Below are 14,587 nucleotides of genomic sequence, written 5' to 3'. Positions count from 1 at the left end.
TAAGATAACCAGCCACAGCTTTCATTCACATTTGGGGTCTTTTACTGACTTCTCTGAAGTTAAGTGGTAAATTTTGACTTGTCTCCTCATTTTCCTTCGTCTTTGTGAAACTACCTCTTTTGAAGTATTAACTATGAGGAAGAAGTTCTTCACTATGAGTCTGCTGAGATCCTGGCACAGGTTGCCCACGGAAGCTGTGGCTGCCCCATCCCTGGCAGTGTTTAAGACCAAGTTGGACAGAACCTTGCACGACATGGTCTAGTGGAAGGTGTCCCTGCCCATGGCAGGGGGTTGGAATTGGATGAGCTTTAAGGCCCTTTCCAACCCAAACCATGCTGTGATTCTATGAATGACTGAAATCAAAGCTCCTCCAAGACAAACTTCTGTGATACAAATCATAGAAGTTACCATGGGATGGATAAATTTGCAGTATGACTGTTCTTCCTCAACAAACCACACACACACTCTCTTTCATTACTCTGCGAGGAAGAAGCAAAGCTGCATTGCCGTCCTGGAGGGTATGCCGGGATATCATCCAGGACATGGGTGCTTGCTAAACTGGTGCAATAGAAGCTCGCACTCTCTGTAAACTCTTTTGCTCCTGCAGAAGCCGTGCGCTGCTCTACCCCTGGACTGGAGGCACTCAAAGGCAGTGTGCGGCTTGCAGAGACCCCGCTGGAGCTCAGCCGTCAGCGAGGGTGCCTGTTCCGGGACGGATGGAGGCCGCGGGTGCCCGGGCGGGACGTGTGCCCCCCAGCAGAGGGCAGCGGTGCCCGCGCTAACGCACCAAACCGCCCCCCAAAACGACCCCGCGCTGCTTCCGCACGGGGAGAGCCCGGCTCCCCCCCCCACTCCTTCGCAGCTCTCAGGGCGGCAGATAACCACCTAGAAGCGTACACTGCTTCCACAGCGGTCTTCCCCCCTCTTGGACGTCTCTTGCATAAGGAAGCGCCGGCATGGAGAAAAATATGGTGGGAGTACTTCTAAATGCCATTCCCGTTCTGGGAAAATGGGTGTTCTCAGGGAAGAAAAGAAAACCGTGACCTAGTGGTTAATGTACACGCAGAGGAGTCAGAAGTCATTTTTTATGTGGTTTGAACTGGTTCATTCGTATCTAATTAAAACAGCAAGGGGAGGGTGCCTCATTTTATGCTCAGTTAATCAAGAGGCTGCAAAAGCTACTTCTTTTCCTCTAGGGATATTGATGACTGCTGGATTCAGCCCTATGGAACTAGATTGCTTAAACTGTTCCTTTCCATTTAAAGTAATTTTAAGAGACCCTTAAAGAAAAAGGCCAAGGCAATAGTACAAGATCCCCGAAGCTTAAGTACATTTCAAATCTGATTCCAACCCTGAACCACATCTCATTCCATCTCTCAAGCCTATTTCTTTTTTGTTCCATTACAGATAATTGGTCCTGTGTCTACTGGTGTATTACATATGAATACTGGGATACTCAGAACTTGGCTAGAGAAGATACTGGAAAACCTTTATTAGAAGTGAAATTAGCTTTGCTTTAAGTGAAGCATTGGACTTCAGAGATGTCTGTCAATCTAAATTATTCTGTGACTTTCTGACTGTATGACCCACATTCTGCCATTCATATGTATGCTAGACATACCATTCAGGAAGGAGCTAGCAAGAAGGAGCTTTAGCCTTTCCTACCCCTTTAGTCCCATCTCCCCATGCTCACAGTGCAGCTAAGAAACCACTGAAGACCACTTCTCAGCCTAACAACTCTGCTAACACAACGTTTAAGAAGTTCCTTTGGCAATAAGGCTGAAGCAAAAGGGAAGAGCAGGCACTGGATCCTCTTGACACTTCCTGGGAATCTGCAATAGAGGAAGAGGATGCACAAGCAGACCGCAGTGCCTCAGACCATGCAGACATGCTCATTGTCTCAGTGATACTATTCATGATACTTAAAGCTAAGCACAGGCTTATGTATTTAAGTCAGATGAAAAACATATGTCTTATTGTAAGTGAGGACCTTAGGGTGTTTCTACAAACCTTCAGCATTAGTTTCCTGTTGACAGAAGCAGAAGTAATCAAGCTGCAGCTTAGGATCTTTTAACTGCAACCTGTCTTTTCTTAAAAACTACAACATAGAACAATAAATGCTTCATTACAGGTAAAACTTTGTCTTTTAAAATATTAGAAAAAAAAACTCTATAGATGCCCAACTTGCCTGTTTTCTCCTAATGATGCCAGCTGGATTTATAAAGGATATTTTCTTTCCCTGTAAAGCTGGCCTCACTTATAAGGCCAACCCCATGCAAAGCAGCAGAAGTGATCAGTAGGCCAGAGTAAACTGATTAACTGAACTGATGAAAAATGGCCTCTAAATTCCACTGTATTCTCTTAAAAGCTGCTTCATGCAGAGGCATATGTGTAGTATAAATAGTTACAGAATCGCAGGATCTTGTTCTGCTTTCACATCAGAGTAATTCTGAACTAATTCCACTAAAGTGAGCAGAGTTACACTGATGTGAGATCACAATCAGTTACAAATGGAAAATTCCTAATAGCTTATGCAGTTCATAACCGTAGGGCTAGAGTACAGTTATTCCTTGCACTAAAACCGCGATTATAATTCTTTAAAATATGAATAGTGGAAAATAGTGCTTGGGAGGTGTTTTGGTCATTTTATGGGGTTTCATTAATTCCTCATCCAATTTCTCCTCTTGGGAAAATCCTCTTTTTTGGCCGAAAGCCAAAACCTCAGCTACATTGCCCAATAAATGAAATATGAAATGAGGTAGATATGCCAGATTATGACAGTGCAATTCTGGGTGCCTCATTTGCCACTTCTACCCTACTGGCTGTGGATCATCATTAGGCTACCTTTTGGAGCATGGAGGTTTTAGGGAAGTTATTGTAAAGACAAAGCAACATGGCAATGCTAGACAGCTTGGAGTATCACCTCCAGGCCTCCATGGCAGAAGTTCTTGTGTTGTGTTAGAATAACATGTTGCACAGCATGTGTCCTTTTGTCAGTGACATTTCTGTTTCCCAGTGAAATGCCTAAATATTCTGAGTCATGAAGACATTTTCTCACCAAATTCACTCTTCTGTTAGATCTGCTCTGTCTGAAATGCTTCTTCCTGCTGAAGAACACTTTCAATAGAAATATTTTAACCGGACCTTATGGTAAAGAGGTTTCAAGCCTCTTTTGTCTTAGGAATACCTAATATAGCTATTTGATTGTTTTCATGCATAAAGGGTTTCCTTGTGTATTAACACTGAAGCATTGCAGGAGGGGAGCGCTGCTTTACTCTCTCCCTGCTTGCTTAACACTAGAGATAAGAATCATGAGGCATCCCATAGTTGGTGTCCACTGCTTCCTGCAGGGGTCTGTGCCCCCTTTGGATGCAGGAAGCTGCTGCAGAAGAAGCTGCCACTCCCAGGCCTTGACAATGAATGTCACTCCGACTGCAGAAATTAGCTCCTGACTGCTTGGGGCTAATAGACATAGAAGTACTGCATCACCAGCTTTGACTTCCAGAACTGCTGGTTACCTCTGACTATTTCCCAGCATTATGTTGCAAGTCTCATGCTGCTTGTGGTTCAGGGGAAGGTGCTGGAGTGAAGGAGAATGGGGTTTCTGGCCAGTGCAAGCAGCTAGATGTCCTACTGGAATAGGAACACATTGATTGCTCTCTGACCCCGGAGAAGGGTCTCTGAGCAGTTGGGGCTTCTGTACATCACCAGACTGTACATTCATCCATGCTAGGAATTGTTTCTTGATACTGTTGGAAATATACTTCACCTGAACATATGATCCATCCTGTTACTGTAAGAGACTTCTAGCCCTTTGGTGCACAGAGAGTCCAAACACTCCCAAACATCAATTGAAGCATATGAAGAGAAATGCACAATCATCAGCCCCATGAAGTTCTGGCACAGACTTCAGAACAGAGTCACATGGATAAAAACCCTACTTACTTTTAAGATGAGCTTGATGCTGTTACAAAGATCGATGCTGTTACGTAGAGCTTGTTATTGTTATAAATGATGCAGTTGCCTGTGACACAAAGGGTGTGAAATCATTCATCCATTCATCCCTTATCTTCTATGCCTGTGAATTTCAAAATTATGAAGCCATGTGATTTCTAAGCAAAAATCTCATAATGAGGGAGGCTGACCTGGACTGAGCAATAAAAATGTTCCCACAGAGCAAACTGCCTTAGCAGTTTTTACAAATCAGGACACCTGCTTAGATGCTAAACAAGGTTTCACAAACAAGTTTATTATGAATGAACCATTTATCTTTCACCTTTAAAAGCTGTGGTCTAAAATCAATCTGCTTGTGAAAGTCCTTGCCGAAGCGCGTGAGATAAATGCGACAGTAAATCACACAAGCCGCTAAGCAGAGTCTGATACATTTCCCTGTGAACAAAAAGCAGTAAGAAATCTCACAGCTGCTGTTCCTGCCCTTCAGCAACTTTTAATTTTTATTGATTGACACAACACCTACGTGCTACATCACCCACAAGAAGCATCAGGTCTGTTTCAGGAAAAGCAAATGATTTGGTATTGTCAAGAGCTGGCAGAGGCCACCAGGAACTGCTTCTTCATTCATTTGTTTTTCTCAGACACCTATAAAGAGCTGTCACCACATATCAAACAAAGCAAGTATTGGGCAGCATGTGTGTTTCCATGCTGGCATACAAGGCCTCTTCCTCCGTCACTGGGAGGCATGTAGTGAGGCACGTCAGTCATGACAAGTGAGAAAAGCGGGTACAAAGTGGGCTCAAGCACAAACGTTTCTGAGTTGGTTGCCTTTGAAGAACGCTTTTGCTGTGAATGGTAATGGCAACAGGACACAGAGGAGAATGTGGTCCTATTCAGACCAAGCATGCTGCCTTGTTAGAAGCTTTATGTGGTGAAGGCTGCTGCCTCTGTGACACTAAATAGTACTCGCACTTTGCTGTGAACTGATGGGGACAAAAGGACTCTGCATGATCAAGTCAAGAGCTAACCTCCTGGCATTTATGTCCTGAGACAACCTGGGATTTGAGGAATGTGATGTTCTTTTTACCTATGCATATTTCTGATTATATTTGTGGGAAAACTGCATGCATGGGCAGCATGCCCAGGATATCCCTTATGTAAGAAAAAATGGTATATGAAAAAAGTTTTGTCATGTGTATCCAAGCCATTTTGGCCAGCATTAAAGCTGAAGAGCAACATGGAATACTGCATATTCTTACTAACACATTGTGCTGCAGTAATGAAGTGTTTCACTCAAGTAACGGAGGGAGCTGGAGGTGAGTGAAATACATTTTCCACACTGGAATGTAATCAAGATACTGGGTAAATGCCACTGCTGCTGAGAAAGGACCACAGATGTTTCAATAGCCATAAGTGGTTAGGACTTTGGTTTCTTAGTCGTGTCCAAAAGTCAGCAGCTTTAGTAGAGCAGCCCCCCTTAGCATCACATGTGGGTGCTTGGTTCAGTACTGACTCAGAGGGAAGAATGCTACCCACTGAGTCACCAGCCCTGCTTCCTCCAGCTCTGTCTCCTCTCTGCTGGTTTTCCAGCCCAAACATGCTTAGTGTACAAGAGCTAGCAGGACTACAGCCCTGAGAAGGGTGGGTGGCACAGAATGAAAGCTGTGTGAACGCCAAGGTGTCGAGGTAACCTACACAAGAGTTAGTTGCTGTTTCTGACGTCTGCTGTGTGATTTGTGGGACCAACACCATTCTCACCTCAAGGAGACACACCACATTGTAGATGTCCACCTCCATGCTCCAATGCCTCCTCAAACATGGTCTTCATGAGGATTGCATTGAACAGATTGCTGAGCCCAAGCTCGTGGCATGCAAAGGAAGGATTCAATTGTCTGAGGAATGCAGCTGTCCCCCACCCCTCTCCTCTGGAAATGTCTGAGCCTCCCAGAAAGGATGAGGAAAAACACAAAACCCGTGCTATGTTTGATCTGAACTGTGCTTAGCCCACCTCCTTTCCTTGAAAATATACTGAACTCATTTCGGGTGGTGAGAAGAGAGCTTGAACTAGAAATAGAAGATCTATATTTAACACATGGCCCTAACACAAAATAGAATCACTGTGGCCCTTCAAAGTAGGAAGTTTTGCTTGGAAATGCATTACAAGGTTTATCAGATTTCTCTCATCTGCAGCATCCAAGAGAAAAAACTTCCTAGATATGATGTACTTACATGCCCAACAGACTGGACCCAGATACATATTTTAGTTTCAAGATTAAAAAAATCCTCCACTCACACACATCATGCACATGTAAGTAATTTGCAACCTTCAAGTACTAACCCTTCACAGCCTGCAGCAGGGGCAAGTTCCTTCTTTATTCTCACAAGCCTGTTACCATTATGCAAGTTTTCGTTCTGAAACTCAAACTCGCATGAAAGATAGCCAGGTCAGTGAATCCAAAACTCAGCCTAAGCACCCCAAATGAAAATGCTGTGTGTCAGTTAACTCATTCTTGTTTCTTCTCTTAGGGTCAGACTGTTTATTCTCCCAGCAGCCCAGCTCATGCTGCCATATATGAAGTTTCCTGCAGGTATGATGATTTAGCTTCTTTTTCTCAGACTCTGTTCACATGCCTCTGCCCCACGAACTTGAATCTGTATCCTTCCATGCCTCCAACAGTAGAAAGATGATTCCTGGATATTCACAACTAATTTTAATCTACTTCTGTGTGGCCACAAGTAGTGACCTCAGATGCTGAAGGCTGTGCTTTCTTACCCAGCAGTCCTCAGGCAAGGTGATTCTATGGCTGTCTGGTAATCAGACATGAAGAAGAGCTTCTTGTGCAAGTTCCAAGTGATGGAAGATGAAAGTAAAGTAGGGTTGAAGCCTGCAGAAGTCCAGCATCAAAGCACTTCCAGAAAGCTTTAAAATAGAGTATTACAGCAGTAGAATGAGCAAAAGAATCTAACAGACTGACCACAAGATGATCTGAAGGAGACATCAGATCTAATGATGAGTTGCTTCATTGCTTTGGTCAAACTAGTCAATATTTCTGCCTATAGTCTTTCCACACATAAAATTGATATAATGATATTTATTTTTTGAGCTCTTTGGTTTTGATTAAAAATTGCATAACCTTTTTAAATCCCTATGGAATATGTGCCATTCAGAGACACAGATGGGAAAGATTGCCAACAGACATTAGTGTCTAGGGAGAAGACTAGGAAATGAAAATGCAGGTATGAAAGGTGCCAGAAAGAACAAAAGATAGAACCAGGAAGGAACAAAGATCGTTAGAGACATCTGAGTACTGAACAAAAAAAGGGAGGGGAGGAATATGATATGGAAAAGATAAGGGAAATAAGGGAAAGGTTATTTTTCATGAAGAAAAGTGGAAAGAAAGAGCAGCAACAAATATGAGCAAAGAGAAAAAGAAGTGAGGGGAGAATTGAGTTAAGAAGGAAGATGGAAGTGCTAGTTTGCCTTAGTGGGATTTGTTACCACATAGGAACCAGCAAGCGGGCTGCACATGAGAAGGAGAGGGCAGGCAGAAAGCAGAAAAATGAAAGAAGCAGGAAAGCAGGTGAGCAGGGAAAAAGCATAAGTAGAACCTAACATTTTAATGAGTTTTTAAATTTATTCTGTCAGTAGTGGTGTTTTTCTTTGGGAAACCAATATTTTTTGTTAAAAACAGTTTTCAACAAAAATCTTCAGTGTTGGTCAGAAAAAGAGCATAAACCCCAAGCTTGGTAACCCAAAGCCTTTCTGCATTATACTTAAAACCTTTGTGCTTTCAGGTTTTTTTATGAAAACCTGATGTTTCTGTGGGAAAATCATCACTTCCCAGACACCTCTATTTTTAGGCCTGTGTTCTCAATTAGCCTGGTACACATTTGCAGTAGGGGTCTTTGCAGCACCACAGCAATCGGGTATACCAAAGCATTGCGAAGGAGCCTGCCTGGTATGAAAAATCTACACCAGTGAGTTTATGGTAGCTCCCAACCAGCCTTTCTTTTTCTCTCTGTGTCTGGGAAGAGAAGCATGGGATGTCAAATCTTCCAGTGAGAACTTCTCATGGCATAAAACCATGATGGGAAAGAAAATGAGCGATAAAAGCACAATGTACAAGAATAAACTTAGCAAGGTTGAGTCCTGAATTGTACCTTGGATATGTGATTGATCCCCACATCATCCACTAGTAATCCTTTTGCTTTTGCTGGTACATGTCTGAAACATCAGCTAAACTGACTGTGGTTTGGGAGAGATTGTGTAGTGACTCTGTCAGAGCTGACAATCGGAATGGTAAATGTGAATAAGTCACTTGAGCGTATCTGTTGCTTTCTGCCCACAGAAATTTGTCTTAATGGCTCTGTTCCCAATTACAAGCTTTGTGCTTGAGGGAATGAGAAAGCTGCCCAGATGATCATGGGAAAGTTTATATATACAGCGACTCAGCCAGCAAAGTGCTTGGCATAACACTCTGCAAGTGTGGTAACTGCCATGGATGGGGCTCTGACAGTGTTCAGCCTCCGAGCAGGTTGGCTCTCTGGGGCTGTGGATCTGCTCCAGCCCCCACCTTATGTTGCTGCCTGGAGCAAAGCAGCCGTCCAAGGGGCAGAAGGGCAACGTGCACAAAGTTAGCTGCCAAAGGACTCTTAAATGTTTTGGTGGACAGATGTATCTGCCTCTGTTGTGTGGTTGAATATTAAGAGTCCCAGTGGGTCTAGCATCACCCTTACCTCACCAATTGCACAGCCCACCCCTTACTGGGCAGCTCCCAGTGTGAAGACCCTGTCTGCCACTGGCAGAAAGATCAGCAGTTCTTCATTGTGATGGAAACCAAGAGTTCTGTCCCTCCAGGCTTCCCCTACCTGGCACAAGTGAGCTTTTCTATTTGTCATCGTTGGTGTTGCTATGGCCACTGCTTGCAGGTATAAACCTTGCCCAGGGGACATTGTTAAGGGAGAGTAGGGTGCAGCCCAGGAAAGGGCACTGCTTTATTGACATGATTTATTTCCATAATCTATCCGGGTCTCTGGAGTTTATCCATTCAGTTGCTTTTTCAGGAAATCTCCTCATGACAGAGTGCTAATACATTTAGTAATAATATTTTACATCTATATTGGTCTCTGTGCATTCCAAGTGCTATACAAACTCATTCATCTTATCTTTTTATCTCGTGACAGTTGCCTGCAGTGCTGAGTTGGTTTGATCCCAGCCTCACAGACCTTTCAACAGTGGAATTGTTACCTGACTAATTATCCATCTAAATCACCACAAAGGACTAGTAGCTTGGCTCCGCTCTCAGTTTATCCAGCAGCTCCCGTCACTTCAGTGAGAGGCCTCTAGGTTTTTCTGCTGCTGAGGACAGGAAAAAGAAAATCTCGGAGGCAATTTTAATTTAGTTTGTTTTCACCATGAGGGTGTTCAGTAGGGGCAAAACTGTTTTCAGAATTTACCAATACACTTGCTATTGATTCACGGGAAATGCAGTCAAGCATCTCTGTATTAATTTTAGCCACCAGCAATACAGGGGTGAAGCTAATATAGGGTGAACTTGCATCGCTCCTACTCTTTCTCCATTTGCTGGCTCAGAATTCGTTCGTACTTCCCTGGGTAAATGATCGGTTCAGAGTAAGTTACCAGGATTGTGAAAATGGACTAATCAGCAGAGACAGCTATGTCTTGGAGTCCAAAACATTTAGAGATTAAAGTGAGAATTTTTCTCCAAGCTGAGCTGAGTTAGAGCATGAAAGGAAAATGAAACAAGTAGCAGATGTTGCTGTACAAAGGGGGAGAACATGAGGCAGAGATTAGGCAGCTTTTAGACATGGTCTAAAACCTGTATACTTTCTTTGCAGCTGCCTGCAGCCTGGGGAAGGCTGAATACGGCAGGAAAAAGACAGTATGGCAAATGTGAGGGATTCCATAGGTATGGAAGTAGTTTTATCCTTAGCAAAAGTGAACTTGATGAACCTTAGTGCATCAAAACTGGCAGGAGCAGTTAGGCTCCAAAATGCTGAAAAAACTAGTATGTAATAATTCAATGCAAAGTCTAAGGCCATGCCTTTAAAGAAGCTTAATTCAAAACTGGTAGGTCATTGGCTGCAAATGACTAATAACATTTTCCATTGCAGGTACTCTTAAGAGGCCTCTTGCTTGCTGCATGCAGTTCTGGTCACTCAAGTTCAGTGATGGTGAACTCACACTCGAAGAGCTGCACAAAAGGACTTCACAGAAGGTGTGTAGGAAAAAAAATAGTAACTATCAAGAAGAAATAGGTCCTGAAAGTTCTAACCATTGTAAGAGTGATAATTTCCAAAAGCAGGACTGAGTTATGTCTACCAAAGGAAACGAATACAAATGGAACAGGTGAGCTCTTGCTAAAGCCAACACAAAGTGGCTTATTTAGCTTTTTTTTTTTTTAGTCTAGGAAAAAGAAATCTCAGCAGGTTTATGAACTTTTCTTTCTGAAAATACAGGAAAGAGAAGAGCTATTTAAGCTAAAGACAGCTTTTGCAGAGAGTGATGCATATAAGCTGTCCTTAGAGAAATGTATGCAAGAAACCAGAAGACTGTTTCAAGCCATCAGAGGAAGGAAGTTCTGGAGGAGCTTCCAAGAGCAGCAGCAGGAGAAAACTTTCTATCCCATTTAAAAAAAAAGTCAACAACAGAAAGATCAATGTATGAAATGAATTACACTGTGTGGTTTCCCGTGGCATCAGGAAACAGGACTCAGCTACTTCAGATGTCTTTTCCAGGCCTATTTCCCATGTTCCTGCTCTTTCCCTGGCACCCCAGACATCTTCAGGTTAAACACGTGATATAAAACCTTTGTCTTTACTATTAATGCTGACCATTAGCATGACAGATGCGAGTAAGAAGAAATGCTCCAAGCTTCAGTTTTCAAAAGCATTCTTCATTTACCCATAGGAAGGATCTCTCACTTGCCACCAGCTCTCCCATCATGTTGGCTGTCTTCAGGACCCTGCTTCCCGGCAGCAAAATGAAACAAATCAGCACCATAGTTACTGCTGTTTAAGAAACTTCCAAGAATTTTCTTATTGGGCTTGAAATGAGGCAAACCATTTTATATAACGCTGTGTAGCAGCTCTTAATGCTGCCCAAAACATCAGCTGTGTAATACAGATGGGCTTCTAAGCGCATCTGACGCTTGCTTTTAGAAAACCCATTTGGAGATTTTCTTCTGAGAGGTCTTTTGCAACATGCAAACCTGAGAGGTTTTTTGCTGCCCCAAGTATCAATGAGACGTAAATTTATCCACCAAGGGTTTTATATTCAGCTAGTTTATTAAAAGCTCCTTAAAACTTATCGAGATACTTTTGCTAAATCTCTGTACATTGACCCATCACATCACCATAATTTTGCAGTGGAAATGTCACAGAACATTATGGGATATTGTGTCCTCCCGTGATTAAGATCGTCTGACCCAAGACAAATATTTTTATATTACTATTGTCAGTTCAATGTCTTCTGTTGTGAATGTCGTGTCTTCAACAGCTTTGAGCAGCCTGGTCTAGTGGAAGGTGTCCCTGCCATGTAAGGAGAGGTTGCAACTAGATGATTTTTAAGGTCCCTTCCAACCCTAACCATTCTGTGATTCTATGAGGCCAACAGTCAGTACCTCAGTCTATTTCTTCTTGAGAGGCTTCATCTCTTTGTTCAAGTTATTGATTCAAGTCAGTGCTAAGTGCAGGAGTTCTCCACGAGGGTCAACTAGACTCGTTATGGCTTCAACACGGTACTTGAGGAAATTTGAAGTTCAAAACTGTAATGGTCACCGCTGAAAGGATGATCAACTGCCCATAAAACACAAGTGTGACATTTCCCACATCCCACCTTCCTGTGCCATTTGAGATGACAGTTTAAACATCCATAAAGAAGGATGTCTTTGCAGGCATATGCTTTCTGCCCGAGCAGGGCTGATCTGTGGGACTCAGTCGATGAAGACTGAGCAAAATGACTTCCCCAGTTCAGCAGAGCCAGGTTGGTGGCAGCTGAGCTTCTGCTGGTAACATGGGGCACGAGCTGTGCCTAGCAGCCTTGAACTTTGCAATCTAGCTACTGGAAAGGTTGCCCCACTTGGGGAGGCAATGCCCTGCCCAACCTTGCCCCTTTGCCCGGGCCTGGAGAAGGAGGTTGGTACCAGGGTTAGGCACCATATGCTGCAGCTTGCCTTCAGCTGCCAACTGTGCTTTGGTGCCCGTGGGGATGTGAAACTGCTGTTTGCGCACAAGGTGTAACTGTTTGACAGCCTAGCCCACTACGTCCTTGTTGCTCCATCTTGTACTGTTATTGCTCCCCCAGCCTTTGATAAGTCAAGGGCCTGAGATAGCTACTGTACTTTCAAGTCTGCCTCCAAATAAGCGGCTACCTTTCATCTTTGTTTTATTGCCAAGGACAGAGACAGACAGGCCAGACCACTGGCTGGCTAATAAGTAATAGGGAACTTTGCTGAGGCCCACAGTCCTCCTCGACAGGTAGTACGTTTTTTATACATGCAGATTTATGTGTGTATATTTTTATACCTATAGCTCCCATAGTGTGAGGAGCAGGCAAGGGCCAACACATGGTGCGTGCAAACACCAGTGGAAATGCATGTCTGCGAAAGGACTCAGCTGTAACTGAGTAACTTGACAGGTAGAACAAACTTTTTCAGCCCTTTGCTCTTTCCAGTCCCCAAATATGACAGCTTAATCATTTTCTAGATGCAAAAAGTCACTGAGATAAAGCAAAGTTTATAAAGGAGGACTGGTCACATCACAGAAAAATCTGGTAATATATAAAAGCAAAGAAACTCAAAGTTCAGGAAACATTTGTTTTCCTCAGAGCTTCCCCCTTTCCTCTCTCTCAGCACTCACAAAGCTGGAAATTCAGCCTGAAGGTTTCTTAAACAAATATAGCTCTGTCCTTTACATCAGCATACGGCTCACCATCAATGCCACATTTGGTAAACTGTGAAAGTCAAAACCCAGTTGCTTTGTTCCGGCTCTTCAAAGGTACACAGGCACTGAAATTTTGCTGAAATAACTGAAATGGAAGTTTCCTGTGATAATTAGCTTGTGGCTTCATATGGCTTATAGTATCATCAAACACATTCAAATTTAGACTTGATTTTCTCCCCCCAAAGTGAAACCATATTAATGCTTTTAAAGCCACATTCCAGCTGACAGGAGGCTCATCAGCCTCTCTGCTCGGATTCCCATCCCACCCATCTGGGCTGTTTCACTAAATTTCAGCTAGGAAGCCAAGATCAGCTTTTGCCTTCATGTGCATAGCATGGTTTAAGTCACCCACATAAAATGCCATCACACCAAAATCAGCATGGTCAGGAGGCAATTCTGACCTTCCACGTTCCATTCTGTGCTCTTTGGGGTTTTTTGTTGTATTTCTAGATATTGTGATAGGTACTGTGAAAAGAATAAATGACTAAGAGAACGAGTCCAAGAGGAGGAGGTTGTTCTTCCAAGCAATTCATACCCTTCTCTCAATAACAGCACAGCATTTACTATCCATCTTGACAGAGGAAGGGTTGGTTTTTGTAAAGTATATAATTGCATATGTAGAGTGCATAGAAGTGTCCCTGACCTCTAGCATAATTAGTCATGTGGTTTCTTGTAAGTGCTTCTTGGGTGCTTGGATGAATCACAGAATTTTGCGGCTTGTCATTGGCAATTTTTGGTAACATCTTAGCCAGAAGTACGATTATTCATATTTGTTTGCTTTTTATTTTACATTCCTTTACCAGAAGACTTCTGGGGGTTGGTGGCTTTCTACAGCTGACGGTCTGAATGGTAAGACTGGGCTTTCTAGCTGTGTTTGTTTGTAATGCCTCAGTGTCCGTAAGATGCCCCAAAGCCTGTACAAACTTGCTGGAGGATGCAATCCTAGCCCCAGGGAACTTTCATTCTGCATCAAGAGCCACAAGGTGTGGAAAATCACACCAGAAAAGCTATGAAAACAAGACTAAAGTTAACCACATCAGCCATGGCTTTCCAGAATTATGTAAATACTCAAAGACACATCAGGTACTAATACAAATGCACACTAAAACTCACAATACAAAGTATTAATAGGGTTGGGTATTTAACTTCCACAGAAGATTAGCAGAACGTAAGTGCCTTCTTCCCTCCATTTTATATGAGACCACAGTGCCTAGGCACATAGCTAGATACCTGATGGCTTTTACAAACCTGCACTTATTTTTTTAATTCATTTTTAAAGTTAAGATTTCATAGATTTACACTAGAAAATGAGCCCTGATAGAGGCATTATTGGAGACAGAGGATGAGAAACAGATGTAGAAGTGGTGCAGAAGAGAACATGAAAGTGAGGGGCATGAAGGTAAAAAGAGCAAGAAGAGAGAGGTTGGGGGGGGTTGCAGTGGGAACAGCTGAGTGTTTTCAGCAACAGAGGGGAGCAGGATAAAGAAATCAGGACCAAAGGCAGTATAGGCAAAGAAAAAAACAACACCCAAACAAAGCACAAAGAAAATATTCAAGTGAGCCCTGAGACTAATGGGCCAGTTTTCCGGCTTTCTGCAGCCCAGGTCTTAAGATCAGCAGTGAGATCTACAGCAAGAACATCATCTGCCACCTCCAGCCCCCAGTAATA

The sequence above is a fragment of the Lathamus discolor genome, chromosome 1 (genome assembly GCF_037157495.1).
Source record: "Lathamus discolor isolate bLatDis1 chromosome 1, bLatDis1.hap1, whole genome shotgun sequence".
Taxonomy (NCBI): Eukaryota; Metazoa; Chordata; class Aves; order Psittaciformes; family Psittacidae; genus Lathamus; species Lathamus discolor.
Note: the sequence above shows the minus strand (reverse complement) of the source record.